At 37.1% G+C, this 22,149-nt stretch overlaps 1 long non-coding RNA gene across 1 annotated transcript; it reads left to right on the top strand.

Moving 5' to 3' along the window:
- Nucleotides 1-18,699: 18,699 nt before the first annotated feature.
- Nucleotides 18,700-21,125, top strand: LOC141592712 (uncharacterized). Its single transcript, XR_012521212.1, has 3 exons — nucleotides 18,700-18,766; nucleotides 18,865-18,973; nucleotides 20,741-21,125. It is a non-coding gene; the product is annotated as an uncharacterized LOC141592712 (long non-coding RNA).
- Nucleotides 21,126-22,149: the final 1,024 nt, after the last annotated feature.

Raw genomic sequence — 22,149 nt, 5'->3', positions numbered from 1 at the left:
GGAGAGCGTCTCTTGAGTCGGGTAGCGGTCTTTTGCCTTGTCTCACCCCAATAGGTATGTCATAATCATCATCCGTGCCTCTGTTTCTATAGCTAGGGTTTGTTCGTTAGTAATAGATGTTTGTATGTCGGTAATAGGCTTTGCTCGGTCGCTGGAGATGTTGTCTGTCAGCGTGGAATGCTTGCGGTTGCTTAAAGGTAGGTTCGCCTACTCAGTTGCTGTAGATTGTCTAGTGTGTCGGTCGTTGTGATAGTGTTGTGGTTGCTTGACGTGGTAATTGAATTGTGTTATGATCGTGGTTATGATCGTTGTTGATGGTTCTCGAGGTGCGTCCTCGGCTGAGTGGAGTCGCTTGCGGGAGTGACTTCACGCCCTAGTTTCGCCCTTCGTGGAACCCGCCACGAAAGGGGATGTGCACATTAATGAGCAGGGTTATCGCTCGTACGATGAGCGGGGCTTAGGTGGGAACGGCTGCGGTCCCCCACTGGCAGGACTGGTCCAGTGGACAGTCAGTGACAGGGTTGGTTGGATTGTTGTGTTTGTAGTTGGTACTAGTGTCATTGTTTGTATTGTTGGTTATAGCTGTCTTGTCTTGTCTCAGTACTGACCTTGTGTGGTTGTTTGTTTGTTACGTGTCTGCCGTGATCCCTTATGGTGAGCAGTCGGTCTTAGCAGGTGTTGATGATGTTGATAGCTGATTTCCGGGCAGGGATGAGTCTTCACGAGTTGTGATGGTTATAGCGATTAGTCCTTGAGTTGTAGCATTGTATTGTATTTTTGGTTTGAATCACTTGTAAAATAACTTGATGGTCCTGTTATTGACGTTTGATATTTACTTTCCTCGGGCAACCGAGATGGTAACGCCCTTATATGCTAAGGAAGGCCTAGTTAAGGCTCCTCTGAATATCGGGGTGTTACAAAGTGGTATCAGAGCGACGATTTTGGAACCTGTAACAAATGAACATAATGAACGTAGAGAGTCTAATAAAATGAACCTGGTGTATGTGTAATGGGAGCCCCGGCCGATGCTAGATTTTGGGTGAGTAGGCGCCCTCATTCCAAAATCTTGGCCCCATGACACTTAAGCCAGCCACACGGGATGGAATGTGGAGTCCGTGTCTTGATGTGTATTAGGAATGTTAATTGTGCCGAAGTTACCTCCGGTTAAGTTTTGTTAGAATTAATAGCGGTGTGATAGTAATGCTTGAATTGAATATAGTAAGTGTTGATGAAGTTATGGATTCTTTGAATAATTAGTGAGCCTACATGATAGCTATATGATGCGTGACGAAAGTTCTCGTCATGGAGATACGTGAAAGCGTGAACTTGAGTGTGTAATGGGGATAGCGAACACGTAGGTGTTTGTTATAAAATTTATTAGTTAGTTGTAATTTTTCCGCTGCGATATATTTGAAGTATGCGAAATAGGTTGCTTAGAATAACATGTAAGACATAATTGACTAAGTGATTTGCGAAGTATGTAATTGCGTGATAAGTGAATATGGAGAAATAATGTTAATTATACGTTGCAATTTGATGTAAACACGAGTTTGGTAATAACATGTGAAGTAGATAAGTAAGTATAATAATATGGCACGGCTAGGTTTGTACTTAACTCGGTGACAGGTAGACCGAGTTGAGTAATTTGAATGACGTAACGTGACATGTCTCTTAGTTGTTGAAGAGTTGTGTTTTGTATGACAATGGTTATAAAATGTGATTGAATGCGATAACTAGTGTCGAATTCCGAATTTAGTTGGAATCGACACGTGGTGTTGTTTTTGCAGGGATCTTTAAGTTACTTCGTGTTTTCGATCGAGTACTTAACAGTACTTGACCGAGTGCGAGCGCGTACTAGACCGAGTAGACCTCACTCGATCCCGTTAGGAGGCTATAACGTCGGAATGTGGGAAAATTCCCGCAGTTACTCGACGATTCAGCTCCTACTCGATCGAGTAGGGTGGTACTCGATCGAGTACCCCAGGCACTCGATCGAGTAGGTTACTGTACAGTGATTTCTACGGGTTTTCTTAAAACCCCTAACTCCCTATTTCTACTCCTTATTCCTCCTTAACTCGACACTCTTACCTAATTCTACCACTCCCAAATTCCTATTTCTACCTCTCAAATCCTCTCTTCCTCTTGGGTTAGTAGTAATTCTTAGGGTCGATTTCTTGTTTAATTCGTCTCCTTACTTTACTAATCAATTAAGGTATGTTATTCTACTCAATCTGTGTGGTTTATTGCTTGAATGTGATAAAATAGAGTAATAATAATCTGAAATTTTCAATTCACATGAGTAAGTTATTGTTTTAATTGTTGAAACTTGATTCACATGCCTTCTTTACGTGTTTGTTGGTGATTATATGCTGTAAATTAGATTAGAAATTGGCAATGGTGAACCCGAAATTTCTAGGGTTTCCAAATTGAAATCGATTTTGATTGTTTTTATGATGATTAGATAGTAGAATTGAGCCCCAAGTATTGTTTATAGTATGTTAGAGGATAGATTTTGATGATTTTACCCTTAGAAAGATGCCTTAAAACTCCGTCTTAAAAGTGCCTTATGGGAAATTCGTGAATTAGGATTGGAAAATTGATGTGGTAATTGACAATATAAGCATAAGTTGAACTTCAATATGACAATAGCAACAATGATTGATGAATACATGTCACAATTTTCACAGCTGTGAAGACCGTCTGAAAATTTTGATTGGGTTGTTTTACATAATAGTGAAGAGTGATATTGATTTGTCCTAAATTATTCTTTCTCTTGCATTAGTGACGTGTAGTTGCAATATAAAAGGAACGACCGTTAGAAGCATGCTAGGATATTCAAATTACCGAGTATATGTGTCCACATGCCAAACTTTCGTAATTATGGTTTATAAGTGGCTACAAACTGAGTTCATTGGATAAAAGTGAGGAAACTAGTGATAATATATGACTACTTAGCGAAACATCTAAGTTTAGTGACATTAACTATGAGCCTCGAGTATGGAATTGGTTAGCAAGTTAGTGAAGTTGCCAATTATGTCAAACCCGAATTATGTGAAGTGTATGCCTACATGTTTTATACGAATTGCCTGAACTTGCATGACAAAAATTGGGAACTGTTGATAAACATGTACACTTATCTTAATATTCAAGTTTAATAACATGAACTATGTGCTTCACATGTCAAAATTGTTGAAAAAAAATTTTATGTGTAGCTGAATATGTAAATTCAAGTTACATGAAATAAGTGTTTGGATGTTTATACAAGTTGTTTGGACTTATGCCTAAAACAGATGCCGAGACTAAACCTTGGAAACCGTCAGAGTAAGCGGGGAAGGGTTGATCCACTTGAGAGGGGGGAGGCTAGTGGACCGGTAGTACCCATGATCCCCGAGTACCCTTCTGTTGTCTTTGTTAACTTTAAGCAAAGAGAGCGTTTTGTAGCTTTGCAAAAACGCAAGATGAGACCCACAAAGTGTATAGACACCGGGGTGCTAGAGGAGTTGGAAATAGAGACGGATGTCCGTCATATATTTGAGACCTTGGGTTTTATTGGTTTGTACCGGCTGAGGAAGCACACTTACCCTTTTCTTACCCTAGAATTCATGAGTTCCTTTGACTATGACCCAGCGGGTCAGACTGTTGAGTTTAGATTGATGAATACCAGCTTCTTGTTGACCATGGATTTGTTTGCCTCTCACCTTGGGTTGGCCAAGCCTCCCAAGGACTCCATCACCGACATCCCAGCTGAGTGCGGCGTCTGCCGCCTAATGCCTTGCTTGACTGGGAAGCAAGCTCCCACCGCGAGCAATATGCTGATTAATGACGTTCAGCACATCACCTTGAGAATCTTTCTCCGTTCCCTTTCAAACCTCCTCTATGACCGGAAGGATATCAGTAAGTTGAATAACCATGAGGTTTTACTTTTGATGTCGTACCTCAATCCGGAGCGGGCCAAGAAAGTGGTCTTTAATGCTCCTTCCATAGTTTGTGCTGCTCTTGCCTTGATGGCTTCCTCTACTTCTCGGTACCTGAGCTGTGGTGCCATTGCCACTCGGTTAGCTGAAAAGCTAACCTCCTTTGAGGCTTCTCCAGCGTACGTACCTCTAGCTACCCCTGTGCCTACCATGGATCGTGAGTACTATCTCGACCTGAAATGGTTGAGAACCTTAGCTGACGGTAGCCTGGCATGGAGAGTACATGGCATGAGTTGGATGAAGATTCCAGCCCCTGAGCATCTTCCAGCCACGGAGCCCTTGGAGCCGACAGAGGTGACAGTAGACGTGGACGATGAGGAGGAGGAGGAGGATGAGGATACACCCCGCCAGCTGCAGACCTATCTCATTGATGGCACCATCCTCACGGAGATGCCGGAGCCGACGAAGGGTGAGAACGCGGGAGTTCAGGTGGCAGAGAGGCCTAGGGTGGTGAGGGGACCCCGACGAGTGAGGGAGAGGGCCCCGGAGCCTAGACCACAGCCGGAGGCACAGCAGCAGCAGCAGCCCTTCCCAGGCTACCCCTATCTCGATACACCGGAGACGCGGTCCAGCTACTTGTCGGAGAGAGTGTCATCTACTTTGACACTCCGGAACATGCATGAGATGGCGTACACTCAGGGGATAGGGACCGAGGGACCGCATCCAGTTTGGTGGAGTGGAGTTGGGAACTACTCGGGGGTTTTCCATGCCTACGGGGTAGACCAGTCGACATGGGGAGCACCTCAGTCCTTTCCTTATGGAGGTTTGACGCCTTGGTACGTGGGCCCGGGAGCAGGAGCAGGGGGTGATGCGGGAATAGGTTCATCTGGAGGTGGTGGCGGTGATGATGAGGTGATGTTCGAGCAGCAGCAGCAGCAGCAGGAGTGATACTCCTTGCTTTTATTTTCGTTCGTGATTGAGGATAGTAGTTGATGTTAGATGGTGGTATTGTTGCTAGACTTTGATAGCTGTTTCCTTTTGTTTTGAAACTTAGTTGGATCTGTATGATTGGCCATAAGGCCGAATTTGATATTCTAATCAGTGTGCAGGGTATTAGAAGTCGGGGAGTCGTCCCGACTCGATTTTATATGTCAAGTATGCGCATGGGTGTTAGCTCGTGACAGATTTATGTGGAGTAGGCCTGTAGGTACTCGATAGAGTGCCCCGTACTCTATCGAGTAGCTGCAGGATGGCATAAGAAAAAGCATTCTGATCTAGGGCTACTCGATCGAGTAGCCAACACACTCGATCGAGTAGCATGGCACTCGATCGAGTACCGGCACTTACTCGATCGAGTGTCACTGTTACAGGAGGTTTTTTGAAAATTAAAAATGTTCAATTGTTCTATAATTACGATTTTAATGTTTAAAGTAGTTGTGAGTACGTAGTAACACCTTTGAACCGTTAATTTCATATGTTACAAGTCGTGATTGAAGTTTTATAAGCATAATTGGTCACAATTAGTGAGACGGTAATAATTTCTTGTTGCTTTATTTTGTATGCCCTTTTTACGATCTATTTGTCGGAGGGGTAGTAATATATGTTATCAATCGGTGGCTAGTTATTCCGGTGACGTGTGGATAATTTTAATTTAACGAGTGTATAATTAGTGAGTAAGGTCCATAATAAACTATACGGTTTTCTTTAATGATTAAGATACAAATAATACTTAACACGCGTTGGTGTTTGGGTGGTGAACTTCGGGGACGAAGTTCATTTTTAGAGGGGAAGAGTAATGACGCGGAATAAAAAGGTTGTTTTTGAATAATGTCTTGCTTGTTCATAATGTTGTTAGTGGTTGTTTTTGAATAATGTCTTGCTTGTTCATAATGTTGTTAGTGGTTGTTTTTGAATAATGTCTTGCTTGTTCATAATGTTGTTAGTGGTTGTTTGTAATGTCGTCGGTATCATGCGTGAATAATACGTTGTTTGTTTATAATGTTATCGGTATTATGTTTTGCTTTAACTTGAAAAAAAAAAAAATAAATAAATAAATAAATTTTTAAGGTTACGGTGTGATAAATTGTGCTCGAGTCACTTGCCAATTAACATGGTGGCGTTGGTTGTACCATATGATAATTTATATGAGACATGTTTTAAATGGATGGTTGGATAGTAATTATTGCGAGTTGGATGCTTTAAATATGTGCAAGATAACGGTTGACTGTGATAGAGGTCGCATGATAGTGACAAGAATCGATAGGTATAAATGTGGTCGGTGATGAAAATGACATGGGGGGGAATCGTATTTTCGAGAGGTAATGGTTTGACCGGAAAGTTTGGTAAGGGGTATGAGTTCCGTGTGTGAGCAGGAGAGGTGAGTGAACTTCGGGGACGAAGTTCTTTTTAAGGGGGGAAGACTGTAATACCCGCCCTTTTAGGGATACCTTTGACCAGCGTTGACTGCCCTTGGGAGCGGGAGTAACCTTAGGGAGGTATACCAAAACCGGTTGAGCAGCGAGTAAGAGTGGTGCTCGATCGAGTAGAGGCTACTCGATCGAGTGGCTAGGGTACTCGATCGAGTGGGGGGTTACTCGATCGAGTATGTTGGGTACTCGATCGAGTGCCCGGTTTCCAGCGAGGGTTATAAATCGCGTTTTGTTAAATCCGCAAATCACTTTCGCCACTTTCCTCCTATCCTTCAGCCGCCTCTTTCCCTTCCCTTCACCTCAAAACCTCCATGGATGCCTCTTGAAGATCCTTATGCCTTAGGAGAGCGTCTCTTGAGTCGGGTAGCGGTCTTTTGCCTTGTCTCACCCCAATAGGTATGTCATAATCATCATCCGTGCCTCTGTTTCTATAGCTAGGGTTTGTTCGTTAGTAATAGATGTTTGTATGTCGGTAATAGGCTTTGCTCGGTCGGCCGGAGATGTTTCTGTCGGCGTGGAATGCTTGCGGTTGCTTAAAGGTAGGTTCGCCTACTCGATTCTTTCAGTAGATTGTCTAGTGTGTCGGTCGTTGTGATAGTGTTGTGGTTGCTTGACGTGGTAATTGAATTGTGTTATGATCGTGGTTATGATCGTTGTTGATGGTTCTCGAGGTGCGTCCTCGGCTGAGTGGAGTCGCATGGGAGTGACTTCACGCCCTAGTTTCGCCCTTCGTGGAACCCGCCACGAAAGGGGATGTGCACATTAATGAGCAGGGTTATCGCTCGTACGATGAGCGGGGCTTAGGTGGGAACGGCTGCGGTCCCCCATCGCGGGACTAGTCCAGTGGACGATCGATGTGATGGGTTGGTTGGATTGTTGTGTTTGTAGTTGGTACTAGTGTCATTGTTTGTATTGTTGGTTATAGTTGTCTTGTCTTGTCTCGATCGACCTTGTGTGGTTGTTTGTTTGTTACGTGTCCGCCGTGATCCCTTATGGTGAGCAAATCGGTCTTAGCAGTGTTGATGATGTTGATAGCTGATTTCCGGGCAGGGATGAGTCTTCACGAGTTGTGATGGTTATAGCGATTAGTCCTTGAGTTGTAGCATTGTATTGTATTTTTGGTTTGAATCACTTGTAAAATAACTTGATGGTCCTGTTATTGACGTTTGATATTTACTTTCCTCGGGCAACCGAGATGGTAACGCCCTTATATGCTAAGGAAGGCCTAGTTAAGGCTCCTCTGAATATCGGGGTGTTACATACTACCTCAGGGTAACCGAGATGGTAACGCCTTTATTTAGCGAGGAAGGTATCGCTAAATGCTCCTAGGTAAATGGGAGTGTTACACACGGTCAGCTCTACGTGGATTGAAAATTCTGATATGTGATAATGAGGATATCCTCTTCATTTCCTAAAAGAAATGGAGGTTCATTTCCTCTTTGATAGTCATATAATAATGCAGTGTTCTTTATACTCAATTAGTCCTTTATTTTTATGCATAAATATTGAACCACTAGATTGCACCGGTATACAATCTTGACCGTTGAGAGGAAATGAACATTTCTTTCTTTTTAGGAAATGGAGAAGATCTTCTTTACGTGATAATAATAAACACGTGTCTAATAGAACAAATAATGTAGTGTATAAAGAAATTTCAGAGAAGTTATAGTATAATTTACTTATGCTTGTACATTGTAACAGTTTGTATTTTTTTTAAAAAATAGTCTACCTTTGTTATATTTTATATATGGTTATATAAATTGTAATTTTATTATTACCATCGTTTAAATTCCTCCAATAGGTACAAAATTGGTAATTGCAAATGAAATTATGATATGCATTGAAAATATTAAATATGATGTTAGTTAAAGGGCGACTATCAATATTTTCAAAATATTGCACGGGTATAAGAGTATTAGACTAAGTAAGAATTGAAGAAGTTTATCTCCACAGTTGGTCTCCCTTCAGGGTCATTTTGGTGTTTTCCTAAAAGACGGAATTTTGAAACCATTTTACAATCAAATGTGATCACTTTTGGAAAATAAGTTACCATAAGCGATAAAATTAGTTGGATCACTGTCGTTACATCACTACTATAGATATAATCCGGAAACCAAGGGATTTCAATGTAATATTACAGAATATATAGTTTTGGCTGAAGTATAAATTTAGATACACTACTACAAATCCAGGCAACTACAACGCCCCTTTAACAACGATTATTCACGAAAATCACAATAGACGTTGTAGAATGTATGGCGCGAATTTTACTAAAATCAATTACAACGGGTATGGTTATAAAAACCGTTGTTATTCGTTTTAACAACGGGTCACACATGAACAACCGTTGTTAATAATTTGGCGCAAAATTGGCGCAAAGTTAGTGAAAAGTAATCACAACGGTTATTTTTGAAACTCGTTGTTAAAACTTATTTAACAACGGGTGTTTTTTACAACCGTTGTTAAAACATATTGCACAACGGTTGTTGTTTAATAACCGTTGTCAATACCTTCCATACTATAAACCACACAAACACAAGTCTGTTGCAGCCACAAAACACAAACCTTAATACACAAACACAAACCCAAAAAGAAATGAGCCAAACACAAACACAAAACACACACTTTCTCATCGTCTCTTTCTCTCTTTCTCATCGTCGCTTTATCTTCTCGCCGTCACTGTTGATTTCATCGTCTCTTTACGTACGTTCTGTAATTATCAGGTTTGTTTCATCGTCATTATTTTATTTTTCTAATTATTTCATTTCCATGTATTTGTTTTTATCGACCATTAGGTTCCGTTCAGCATCTGCTATATCGTCATATAGCTGCAGCTGCTGCTGCTCCGCCAAGCCATCTTCTTTGGCGTCCTTAGTACGGATCGAGCATAGTAAGAGTCTTAAGGATGATATCATTCATTTTGTTGGAGTTTGGAGTTTGTTTTGAAAGATTAAGGAGAGGGTTAATTTATTTGGAGTTTGTTTTAGCAGTTATGGTTTGGAGAATATATTGAGATAATGAAAATGCATGTTAGTTGAGATAATGCAATGTATTTATACTAAGCAATGTGTGGGTTGAGTTGTTTTTTAATTAATATATATGTTAGGAAGTTGTGCCATAATCAGCATCATCATATCTCTCAATGCTTCAAATCTTATTACTAACCCTTCTCATTCCATATTGTCCGTTCATATGCACAAAGTGATGGCGTAATAATCGGATCTTGATGATGACGATCTATGGAGTTCAAAAAATGGAAGCAAATCAAACAAGCATAACTCAACACTTTCAAAATGATCATTTCATTTAATTTTAAACCAAATACATTACAAAGCAATTATCGAAATCAAAAGATGTATAATAAGCCGGAACAACCCCGGTTAAGCGTAAAAAGCGCTTCTCAACCCGCCACCAATCACGCCACTCACGGTATACCGCTAACTTCCAGGTCATTGGCTTCATATTTTGCAATAACAGATTGAATATATGCAAGGACACGACTTGCATGTGGAGATAAGGTTGGAAGAGTACAACTCAACATATCTCGGGTCGACCAAGTTTGAGAGTAACAGCCGACGAGGGTATGAAGATGATGATGATGATGAGGCTTTGTTGACAAGCCGGATTGCTTCACGCCTCTTAATCCAATAATTCCGTTGATGTTCAAGGGATGCTTTGATTAATGGTTGTTGATCGGAAGGCCTACGAGAACCTTCCCATCATCTTCAATCGTTTGTGTAAGCCATTATTCGTTGTTGATAAAATTAGGGTTCATTGCCATGTTGTTTCAATTAATGAATGTTAGTAAAGGATGCTTTAATATTTATAGCTAGTCACATTTATAAGTTTTTTCAAAACCGTTGGTAATTAATTTAAGTGATATTCTGCATGCATCGGAATTCTAACGGGCCGTAATTATACATGCATCTAGTAATATTTAATTTAATTTTTTTTATTTTTTAAGAACAAACAACAACGGTTATTTACAAACAACCCGTTGTTATAACTTTCCCCCCAAAATTGAGTCACACTTTCCACAACGGGTTTTTATACTTAAAACCGTTGTTAATATTTTTCACAACGGTTTCCTTAAGAAAACCAACCGTTGTTAAAACCTTTTACAACGGACGCTTTTTGACCGTTGTTATAGCCTGTATCTGTAGTAGTGATAACAGCATAATACGGTGATTTCCCTTAAATAAACATGCCCCACTTATGGTATTTTTTTTTTTTTTTTTTTTATGACGAGGGGTTGAACCCCCGGGCTCATGCATTCCCGCACCACCACATGGACCATGTAAGCCACCCCCTTCGGGGACTGCAGTGGCCAAATGATCATCGCCCCAGCTGGTAGTCGAACCCGGGACCTCTCAACTCCTGCATTTCTGCAAGCATCAAGGTTTAACCCAGCTACCACTGGACTAACACCACTTGGTTAATTATCCCACTTATGGTATTAGTTAGTATAAAGATGTTAATTATTTAACATACACAAATATAATATAAGTATGTTATATTTTGAAAACTATTAAAAGAAAAATAAATCAAGCTAGATTTTCAAAAAATATAATATTCCATAATTATTTGGATTTGATTTAATGCATATATCTAATATATTTAAATAAATATATAAGTCTTTTAAAATTGCGTGCCTAAATAATAAAAGTAATAATTCTGTTAGTAGTGAAAAGAATTGTAGTAACATTGGATATAATAATATGATAGTAATCACTCATTTGAATAGTCAAAAGAACAAAATTAGCAGCGAGCATGAATAGTGAAAGTAAGGAAGTAACAATTGGAGTAGCGAAATTATCAATATTAATGCTGCAATAGTGAAAGTAACAATAATTACGGCAGGAGTAGTGAAAATAACAATAGTAATAACGAATGTAATAAAAGTAACAATACTAACAGCAAAAGAAATTATATATGAACACAGTGGCGGACCCAGAAATTTAGTGTCGGGGGGCACCAAAAATTTTTTGACGGGTTATCTAAGTACATCTAAGACAACATTTTCATATTTTAAAGTTTTTTTCCTAAACTAGTTATTATACAAGTAAAAGAATTGAAAAAAAATGGTCCTATACTCCTATAGATATCTTTTCAAAAAAAAAAATTCTCTAAAATACTTTACATTCTAAATATATGTAAAAATAATATCTCTTTTATAAAATATAATACACTTTAGTACTTAATTTAATAGCAAATGTAAGTGATTCAATGGTTTAGAATTTGGTAAGCCATTTGAAGGTTAGTGGTTCGAACCTTATATCGAACAATTTTTTCATAAATATTTGAAATACTTTACATTCTAAATATATGTAAAAATAATACTCCCTCCAATTTCCTTTTATAGTGAAGTTTATAGGGGAGAGAAAATAATAAAAAATGAATAATGAATAAAGAATAGATAAAGTAATGGAAGTTGTTGATTTTTTAGGAGAGATAAATTAATAAAAAAAATGAATGAAACTTACCAAAAAAGGAAAGAGGGAAGATAATCAAACTTTTGTGAAAAAGGAAAGAGGGAAGATAATAGGAAATTGGAGGGAGTATCTCTTTTATAGAATATAATACACTTTAGTACTTAATTTAATAGCAAATGCAAGTGGTTCAATGGCTTAGAATTTGGTAAACCATTTGAAGGTTAGTGGTTCGAACCTTATATCAAACAATTTTATCATAGATATTTGAAATAGCCAGCTAATTTACTTGGGCTAAGGCCCAAAAAAAACTAATAAACATATGTATCTACCGGGAATCGAACTCATTACTCCATAGAAAGAACTACACACTCCTACCAACTATGCCATGGTAACTTAGTGTCTATTATAGATACTTATAAAAATTTATTCTGAAAACTTTATGGGGTGCACCTGCCCCCCCGGGCCCCCCATGGGTCCGCCCCTATATGAACAGTTAGCTAACCAATCGATTTAAGTAAAATATTAATAGCGGGAGTAGTGAATTTGTGTCATAATTTATTTAATCGTAATTTGAAGATATATCATAGAAAAATATATTAATTATAATTATAGTTATGCAACTTTAAAGTATTTTTATTTAGTTGAAAATAAATTTTAATCTATATAATATAATAAAACAACAACCATCACATGTTTTTTCCCTCCAACACCTCACTTCTACATTAGACATAGTTTCTAGGATTCCTTGAAAATAGGCCCATTTCCTAAATAGCTCAATACATGAGATTTCAATACTAATATGCTTGATTGATTTATTTATTTTTACTATGAGCTTAACAATGTTTTGTTGTCCAATCTTCGATTATCATGTTATTATAGCCTCTCTCTCCTTTTCTTTGACGTGTAAATTGAATAATCTAACAACTAAGAAATTGGATTAGATAAGCATCGGGTAAATGTCTTTAGAGACTGTCTCACAATAAATTTGTTATGAGATTATTTTATAATTTATAATACAAATCAGTCCCACAGGCAACAAAACAGGTAAAAAAGCGGTTAAATACTCCCTTCGTACCAGACCAATGGTAACACTTACCTAATACGGCCATACCACACCAATGGTAACATTCCTTTTTGGCCCACAACATTATCAAATTATCCTTATACCCATTTGATATTTATATAAAATGCCACTACATACCTGATACCCCACCTACTAACTCACAATTAAACCCACAATTACATGAGCCCAATTTCTCTCCATTTCCTAAAAAGAAATGGAGAGGCAAGTTCATATTAATAGTCCGGATCGCATCTTGGCAACATCTAACGGTTCTCAATTTACGCATAAAAGTAAAGGAAAAATGGGAGTGTAAGGGATAATTATTATTAAAATAGATTGTGAGAGGAAATGGAGAGAAAGGAAATGGAGAGGATCCAAATCCCAATTACATACCCACCTATTTGCTTCCCTCTTTGCCCCTTCTTTTACCCTCTTTTCTTAAAAACTCCATTTTTTACCATGTTACCATTTGTATGGTATGGAGGGAGTATAAAATAAGTACACTTATTTTAAGAATAGATACAAAGTTAAAGAGTCATTTTTTGTCATGATTAACATTATAAAGGTCATGAAAACGCATAAAGGAGTAGTAGTATGGTTAATTAGGGGATTTTCAATATATGTGGATGTTCGGTTACTCTTTGAAAAATGTATGAATTGCAAATTATGCTAATATTAAGTTGGTTGGTTATCTCACGTCTTCAATTCATAAAATTTAAAACTTTTCCTAACATATGGTAAACGGGGCATTCAGAGTGTATGAATTTACGTTTTGGGCTAAATTGGGGTGAGATATTTTCGATTTAGTTTCCTTTTGTTTTGTTGAGCTATGTCGAATTTGTATCATCGACATGTGATAGTTAGGTTTTTATTAATAATGTTGGTGATTTTGATCACAAAGTTATTTAAGTGTATTCGGGTTTTCAAGCCGAAATCGGTATGAGCTTGTGATTGATATAATGTGAGTTAGGGGGTGCGGAGTGCACACTCATATAATCAAAATTACCGAGTTCATGGTTAAGTGGATATAATTATAATAAATGAAATTTATCTTGATTGGCGGTTCCATGGTTGGATTTGGTACAAAAACCAACATGCTTATCCACATTCTTTAACAGTTTATATGTACTTACATTCTAAGTATATATGTAGAGAAATGTGATAGTAATTCTACACATGGAAAATCAGATTTTGGTATACAAAGAAAATTATAAAACTTCATAAAGTATTTCTCTTTATCTTTGCCTAGATGAAGAGGGCCTCAACCGTCTTATCCTACAAGGGATTTCGTGTAACCCAAGGCATGGAATAGGGACGAAATACTCTTAATGAAAGCGTGCTCTTCGTGATTCGGTTGATATCCAAGTTTACGATCATTATCACTGTTACCCTATACACATAATGCCAACATTCTTAAGAGTATCTTTGTTTATGATATTGATAGTATTGGTACGCGAGACGGTGTCTATTTCTGAATTTTGGGGTAATCTAATTTGGAAGATCGTGATACTGGTTGAAGTTATATGCGGTCTGTTCGCCTTGTTTTGGTGCCGATCCATTGGGTGGTTACTGATGCGAATTTGCGGAAGCGGATTAATAGAAAAATAAAATAAAAGGATATTTGCCTTGAATTTTTATGTCGAATTTAAGTCAATGGGATATTTGCTATTGTTAGACCTATAACAATAAATATGGGGACCAAACTCAAGACCTATTGAGAATGATCGTGAATTTACTCAAAACGCGTTGAATAAAAACAAAGGATTTGCCGCAGCCAATTTCAACTGAAAACAAGTTTTTCCAAATTTCTGGTTCATTTTTTATTGCTGAAATCTTAGACCTTATATAGGCAAATACTCGACCTCCCAAGCCAAGTGAAGAGTTGCCAATTACTCTTTCACTTATTACAACAATTAACTACTCAAAATGAAAAGACTCAACATAAATGCAATCTTTACTACATATTACTACCAGCTTTATTTTGTTTGCAAAATAAGATAAAACTTATTACTTAACTAAAATGTATTATTGGACCGTGTGACCAACATCTTGATGATACGAGTACGGATACGGTCCAAAGGAGTTGGTCACACGGTCCAATAATACGTTTTAGTTAAGTAATAAGTTTTATCTTATTTTGCAAACAAAATAAAACTGGTAGTAATATGTAGTAAAGATTGCATTTCTGTTGAGTCTTTTCATTTTGAGTAGTTAATTGTTGTAATAACTGAAAGAGTAATTGGCAACTCTTCACTTGGCTTGGGAGGTCGAGTATTTGCCTATATAAGGTCTAAGATTTCAGCATTAAAACATGAACCAGAAATTTGGAAAAACTTGTTTTCAGTTGAAAATGGCTGCGGCAAATCCTTTATTTTTATTCAACGCGTTTTGAGTAAATTCACGATCATTCTCAATAGGTCTTGAGTTTGGTCCCCATTGTTATTGTTATAGGTCTAACAATAGCAAATATCCCATTGACTTGAATTCGACATAAGAATTCAAGGCAAATATCCTTTTATTTATTTTTCTATTAATCTGCTTCCGCAAATTCGCATCATATGGTATCAGAGCTTCGGCTCTTGATTTCCCTAAATCTAGACGGTCCTAGGCGTATCAAAGCCAAGTTGTTAGTTGAATTTCCGATTGCGATTGGAGTTCAAGGGTTAAACTCAAGCAGGTAGTTTGAGGGTTAATCGGTTTTGCATCTCAGGGCGAGTTTCTAGTGACTTTTATTCCAAGCGGGACAACAACATAAAAAAAAAAAAAAAAAAAAAAAAATATCTACTGTTCACGTACGTGGTATTATTCATCCGAAAAAAAAAATTGGTCCCAAACGATCTTACGGCGTGTCAAAGTCAAGATGTTGGTTGAATTTCCGATTACGATTGGAATTAAAATGTTAAACTCGAGCAAGGTAGTTCGAGGGTTGATCGGCTTTTGATAACCCATATCATAGGTTCAAGAATCGGGACGATTCTTTTTTAAGAAATGGCGGATGATACGAGTACGGATACGGTCCAAAGGAGTTGGTCACACAGTCCAATAATACGTTTAGTTAAGTAATAAGTTTTATCTTATTTTGCAAACAAAATAAAGCTGGTAGTAATATGTAGTAAAGATTGCATTTATGTTGAGTCTTTTCATTTTGAGTAGTTAATTGTTGTAATAAGTGAAAGAGTAATTGGCAACTCTTTACTTGGCTTGGGAGGTCGAGTATTTGCCTATAAAAGGTCTAAGATTTCAGCAATAAAACATGAACCAGAAATTTGGAAAAACTTGTTTTCAGTTGAAAATGGCTGCGGCAAATCCTTTGTTTTTATTCAACGCATTTTGAGTAAATTCACGATCATTTTCAATAGGCCTTGAGTTTGGTCCCCATTGTTATTGTTATAGGTCTAACAATAACAAATATCCCATTGACTTGAATTCGACATAAGAATTCAAGGCAAATATCCTTTTATTTTATTTTTCTATTAATCCGCTTCCGCAAATTCGCATCAATTACTTGCCTAATTATTATGTGCATAGACAAAATAAATAATGGGTACATCAACGCTCAGATAAGTTATACTTTGCATTGTTTTATGCGACTTTACTACGTATTGAAATTTGGCATGTATATTGTGTCTGTTCGGCAATAATTTGTGAGATAAGTGTTAACCACTGGTTGTGTGCATGTAGAAATTATAACCTCTGATATCGGCCATGCCATGCATGTTTAATGATGATGTCTACCATATTAAAATTGGTGTTCTTCAAACCAACGTCATCTATTATGGATACCATGATTTAGTTTTGTATTAATGATTTAATTGTAATACATTAGATTGTTTACACCATGTGAATAGAGTTAGTGATCATTTTATACAAGTGTGCACCGGCTCTCGGAAAGAAGTTTGTAAAACAAAGTTGTTGTTTTGGGTAATGTTCATTTATTCCAATATCCATGATAATATGTTGGTCTTTTAATGTGGACGAATTCTCCATGTTGTTACCATGTATGGCATGTCAAATAATTTTGACTGTTTTGGATGATTTCCATGTTGATCATTTGCCTAATGCTACTATCGTCTTTGGATATGCTAAATGTCGATGGTAATCTTTGGGACGATCATATTGCTTGATATGATTAATATACCGGCTTGTGTTTTGAGTGGCAATGCTAAGAGGTTAAGTTTAATCTTTTGTTCTTGATTGTACATACTTTAGTTTTCATAATTATTGGTTGTTTCCATGATTGTTAATAATATGGTAGTTGATGTACTACATGTAATCATGGAAGTCCTTATTTATGCCGTGGGCGTTGGGTTCTGATAATCCATGTTCGGTCTTATCTTATTATCATCACAATATAGTGTGATAATTGGTTATTGGCACTAATTATTTAATTTATTTTGCCATACAATCTCAGGAATAATGGTTTGTGATAACCATGGTGAGATTATGGGGTCATGGTGGTTTAACCATGTAAGAGGTACATCAATAGTATTGAATGTACAGTTATTTGGCGAGTCCGATAATGGAGTAGTCATTTGTTGTAGGATTATTGACAAGTTGATCTTTGGCATAGTCCAAAGATGATTTACCTTATAAAAGGTGATTCTGTTTTCATGTTCTTCTATGAAGGACATGGGGTAGGTAATATGATCCTTGGGATTAGGATCAAGTGTGAGAGCATGATTATTATTCTCCGGTTAATACTCTAAATGGTCGAGTATGAAGATTTTATCCAATAGTGAAAGTGGAGTCATGACTCGGGTTTTCACAAGGGCTTGAGGATTGCGTCTTGACAAGTTGAGTAAGTATGCTAGTATAGCTAGTACTCATCTTTGGCAAAGCTATTAGGCAAATATGAAAATGTCTAAAGTAAATCATGAATTATGATTTGTTCCATGTCGTTTTTCCTTCGGTTTTAGAGGGATAGTGTATATATATAAATATATATATATATATATATATATATATATATATATATATATATATATATATATATATATATATATATATATATATGCAAATTGAATTACCAATGTAGAAGGTTATTTTCTACTAGTGGTAGTATATTTTACTTGGGAAAGTATCATATGAGTATATGGACTTCCAAGAAGCGAATTTGCATTATGAGTTTGACATTGGAGTTAGTATACGTAGTGTTAGCATAGCTGGTTAAGGCTAAGTAGCTAAGGAAATTAATCTACGGTATTACTTAAAAGTATTAGACTAATTTCATCAATGATTTTTTGATAGTGAATAACGGTGCGCACCGGGGTGTTTGCTATAACACGGTTTATGGACTATCATAATGGGGTTGAGTTTGGTTGTTTTTGTAACGCCCCGTAATTTTGGACCGTTAATATATTTCGAAAATAATTAATTAATCAAGTAGAATTTGATATTAATGTATTTTAAGTAAAAATAATTCAAAGAAATATAATTTTATTATATTTTGAGGTAAAGTATTTATTTTGATAGTTTCGAGATGTTTAAAAATAGTTTAAACCGTGTAAAAGTTTTTATTTCGAAATAAGGGTGTATCGGGGGGAAAATGACAATTCTTTTGAACGTTGGGTAAACGAATTTGGAAATGGGTTGTATGAATACTCAATTTTATTGTAATCTCGTGTTTAAGAACTTTGGTCTTGACGGAATTTGCATTTGACTTACGGTTTTAATTATTATCGAAACGAGTCAAAACCGACTCGAAAAATCCCGACTCAAACCCGCTCTTCTCCTTTCCTTTCTTCCTTTCACGCGCACCAGCCCCTTCCTCTTCTTTTTTTCTGGTTTTCTCATCTTCTTCAATCCTCTAAAACAAACCAAACACATTTTTCACAAATTCAAGCTGTTTTGGCCATAAATTCTTCGTTTCTTATCGGATTTTTGCATAATTTACCTTTCCGGAATCCCCTCGCCGAGATCTACAACTTAGTATGTTCTAATTTCAATTTTCATTAAGTTGTTTTAAGATGAAATTTCGGTATTTTCAGTTTTGGTGCTTATTTATGGTGTTTTTATTGTTTAATTAGGTGAAGATTTGGAGGACGAGTTCGGGGACTCGTATATTATAGAGGATAGCGGCTAGTTGTTGTTAGGGTTTCGGTTTTGAGGTGTTAATTGCTCATTTTCTAGCTTAAGGTAACATATTTCGAGTTACTCGACGAAAGATCGTCACATGTTTTTGATTTTTGTATGTTTGGTGAATTTTTGTTTGAGAATTAGTTTTCACATGTTTAGAATGGTTGCATGCATGTCAATTGTTAGCTTAAATTATGCCTTTTGTTAGTTTAAATTAACAAAGTTGAATTGGGAACGATTAATTAATGTTCAGACGGTCTTTTACTAAATAAAAATGGAAAAAAATGGTGGTGTAGGGGGACGGGCAGCAGGCCGGCAGGCCCGTGGCAGGCCCACGGCTAGCCCACGGTTGGCCCGGGTCGGTCCGTTGCTTGTTTCGCGGTTTTCCATGCAAAATTTGTCATTTAAGGTTTATTAATGACATAATTAGTATGAGTACACTTTAGGAATTGAATCATATAAGTAATAAAAATTATGTTAATGGTAAAACTAGGCTTATATTAATAGTTATCACATGTTAGGATAGTTTACAAAATGAATTTGTAAATAATAGGCTCAGAATGAATTGTATAGGGATAATGGTAATGTTTTGTTGATTGTCTAAAATCGAGCCTTAGTCCCTTTAAGCGATGCGATGTCGATTAATTGAGTGATTGGTCACCGCAATTTGACGTACTGTCGCAGGTGGGGTTGCGGGTAAAAATCGGTTGAATGAATTAGATAATCGGCCTTTTTCTTGTTTTAGGCCATTTATTATATCTCTATTTCACATGTGTAGTTAGTTGAATTTAAATAGCTTCTTATTTAGTTAGTTGAATTTAAATAGCTTCTTATTTTGTAGTAATGGCCCTAGATTCCCCTAAAGCCTTTAATATTGTTAAAATTGCTAGAATTGGAAGTTAGTATTGAATTCTTATTGAGGACATTGTTGGATTTGTATCTTTGAGTAGACAATTATATAGCCTTTCACATGATAGAATGTTAGAATTTATGTTGGTAAGTAGGACTTTTTGCCCTCTTATGGTTAAGTGGGTGTCTTACTTGACTTGTGTGGTGGGTCTTGTGTGGTGTGGGCTAAAGTGTTCAAGCTGGGACTAGCTGGGACTAGGTCCTAGGTGAGTACTTCGGCCTTCATCATAGATAGGTCTTTATAGTCTTTGACGAGTATATGTTCACTGCTTGATAGCCTTTGTGTTCCTGACTAGTGGATATTTATCCAAGTTGGGGCATGACCTCAGTTACTTATTTTGATAGTAAGTGGTCAGCTTAAGTACTAGCCAACCCTTCGGTGGTGTCCTTAGGGTACTCACTTCACTTTGTTTTAAAAAAAAGTTGTGGGTCTTGGGTGCGGTGGTGTGTATCCGCATGTCTAGGTCTGCGCAGATTTTAGGCTAGGGTTGTGTTGTCTCTTGGCCATGTTTTATTAATATTAACCGCTGAGCCAAGATACCGGTTCTATTACCTTCCCTACCTCGTGGTATAGACTCGAGTTACAAAGTGACTATTGACGGTGCTAAGAACTTATGCCTGTCTCTGATATATTACCCTTTCTTGTATGGTGATTTTATGAACTGTAATAGGTGAGATGTAAGTCGGTTACAGTTGATAAAGTTTGGATTACTATTTGAATTATATGATTCACATGATAGTTTAGTTTGGTCAGTTTAGGGGTCATAGGTTAGATTACATGATAATTACATTGTTTATCATATTGTTTACATGTTTTACTACATGTTACATTAATTTTGACGATTCGTGGCTGGGAGGACTCGAAGTTACTCCCCACTGAATTGTGGCTTTAGTGTTTGTATAAAATGCGATTGACAGGTTGTTGATGCTTTGTTGGGGTCACAGACGAGCTAGTGAGCAAGGAACCTTGGACCTAGTTTTGTTTTCTTTTGTAGAAACCTTTTATCTTTTGGTTATGTATATAACCTTTTAACTTTTGGTTTGTATATAATTTGAAGGGACATATGTCTCCCTTTTCCATTTTGGGTTGTATCATTATGTATTTTCTTACCTTTAGCGGTGTTAAGTAAGTTAGATTGTAGCAATTGCAGGTTTTGGCACCCGTCTATTGGGAATGTTGGATTGGTTGTGAATGGTTTAGGAAGAAATTTTTTTTGAAATTGCAGGATTTGATCTAGTTGAACCATTTACAAACATATCCTACCAGTTTTTCCGTAGAATTTACGCATTTAAGTAATTAGATAACGCTATTGTTTTAAGGGTGTCACAGTTGGTATCAGAGCCTATTGCTCCCGACGCACGTTTGTGCACCCTACTTAAAAATTACTTGACCTTTAAATAATAAACTTGAGAGATGGGTAGGATGGGTAGATTTAGGATTTTATGTGGTAGTCTGTTTGTGATTGCTAATTGATTTTCTGTTTTGTAAGATGGCTCTCCAATAGATGTAGATAATGCAATCTTACCTTAGTCTTCCAATCTCGTTGTTTATTCGTCTTTCAAATTCCTCTTCTCTCGCCTTGGTAACTACCTTTCAATTCTTTCTCCCGATTCATCTTAGGTTCGTTTTCTTCTTATAATAAAGTCCATGTGGACACCTTCCTTTTATTCCGTAGGATAGTTCCCTTGTTCAAGAGAACCCGGTTTTGAGAGAATGTATCATTGGAGGGCGTGAACGAGTTGAGAAATTGATTGGTTAAGGTTTGAGTAGTATAGGAGAATATAACTTGGGATCCTTTGGTTAGTCTTGTTAGTTGTGTTTGATATGGGAGCCTAGTGAGTTGAGAAACACCTTGGGATTTATGACTAATGAGAGCTTGTTTGTTATAGATGATTGAGCATGGGTACTACCTTAGCACATAAGATGGAATGAACCTAAGCTACTTCATTTGAGAGTCTCGATATTTCTTGTGGGGAATTAAAGGTATGATAGTTAGCCCTAATCCTTGTAGGCCTTGAAAGGAATACAATAGGACATTGATGTTGCTTAATGGATTGGTATTGTACTTTGGGATTAGTTAGTTTGTTAAACCTTTTAAGTTGACCAAATATAGTATAGAGTAGCCCTTGGTGACCTTTCGAAATTTGAGAACACGTGGTTGACCTTAGTAATCATATCTGGATTTGGGAATTATGGTGGAATGTTGTTCGATGTAGTTCGTGAGTTCAAGGATGTGATTCCAATTTATGGTATCGGAGACTAGAAGTATTAAGTGGTGAGATGATATACTTGGGGATGACATAGTAAGTGAAGTTCAAGGACGAGA

The sequence above is a fragment of the Silene latifolia genome, chromosome 1 (assembly GCF_048544455.1).
Source record: "Silene latifolia isolate original U9 population chromosome 1, ASM4854445v1, whole genome shotgun sequence".
Classification (NCBI taxonomy): Eukaryota; Viridiplantae; Streptophyta; class Magnoliopsida; order Caryophyllales; family Caryophyllaceae; genus Silene; species Silene latifolia.
Note: the sequence above shows the minus strand (reverse complement) of the source record. Positions and strands in the feature narration are given on the sequence as shown.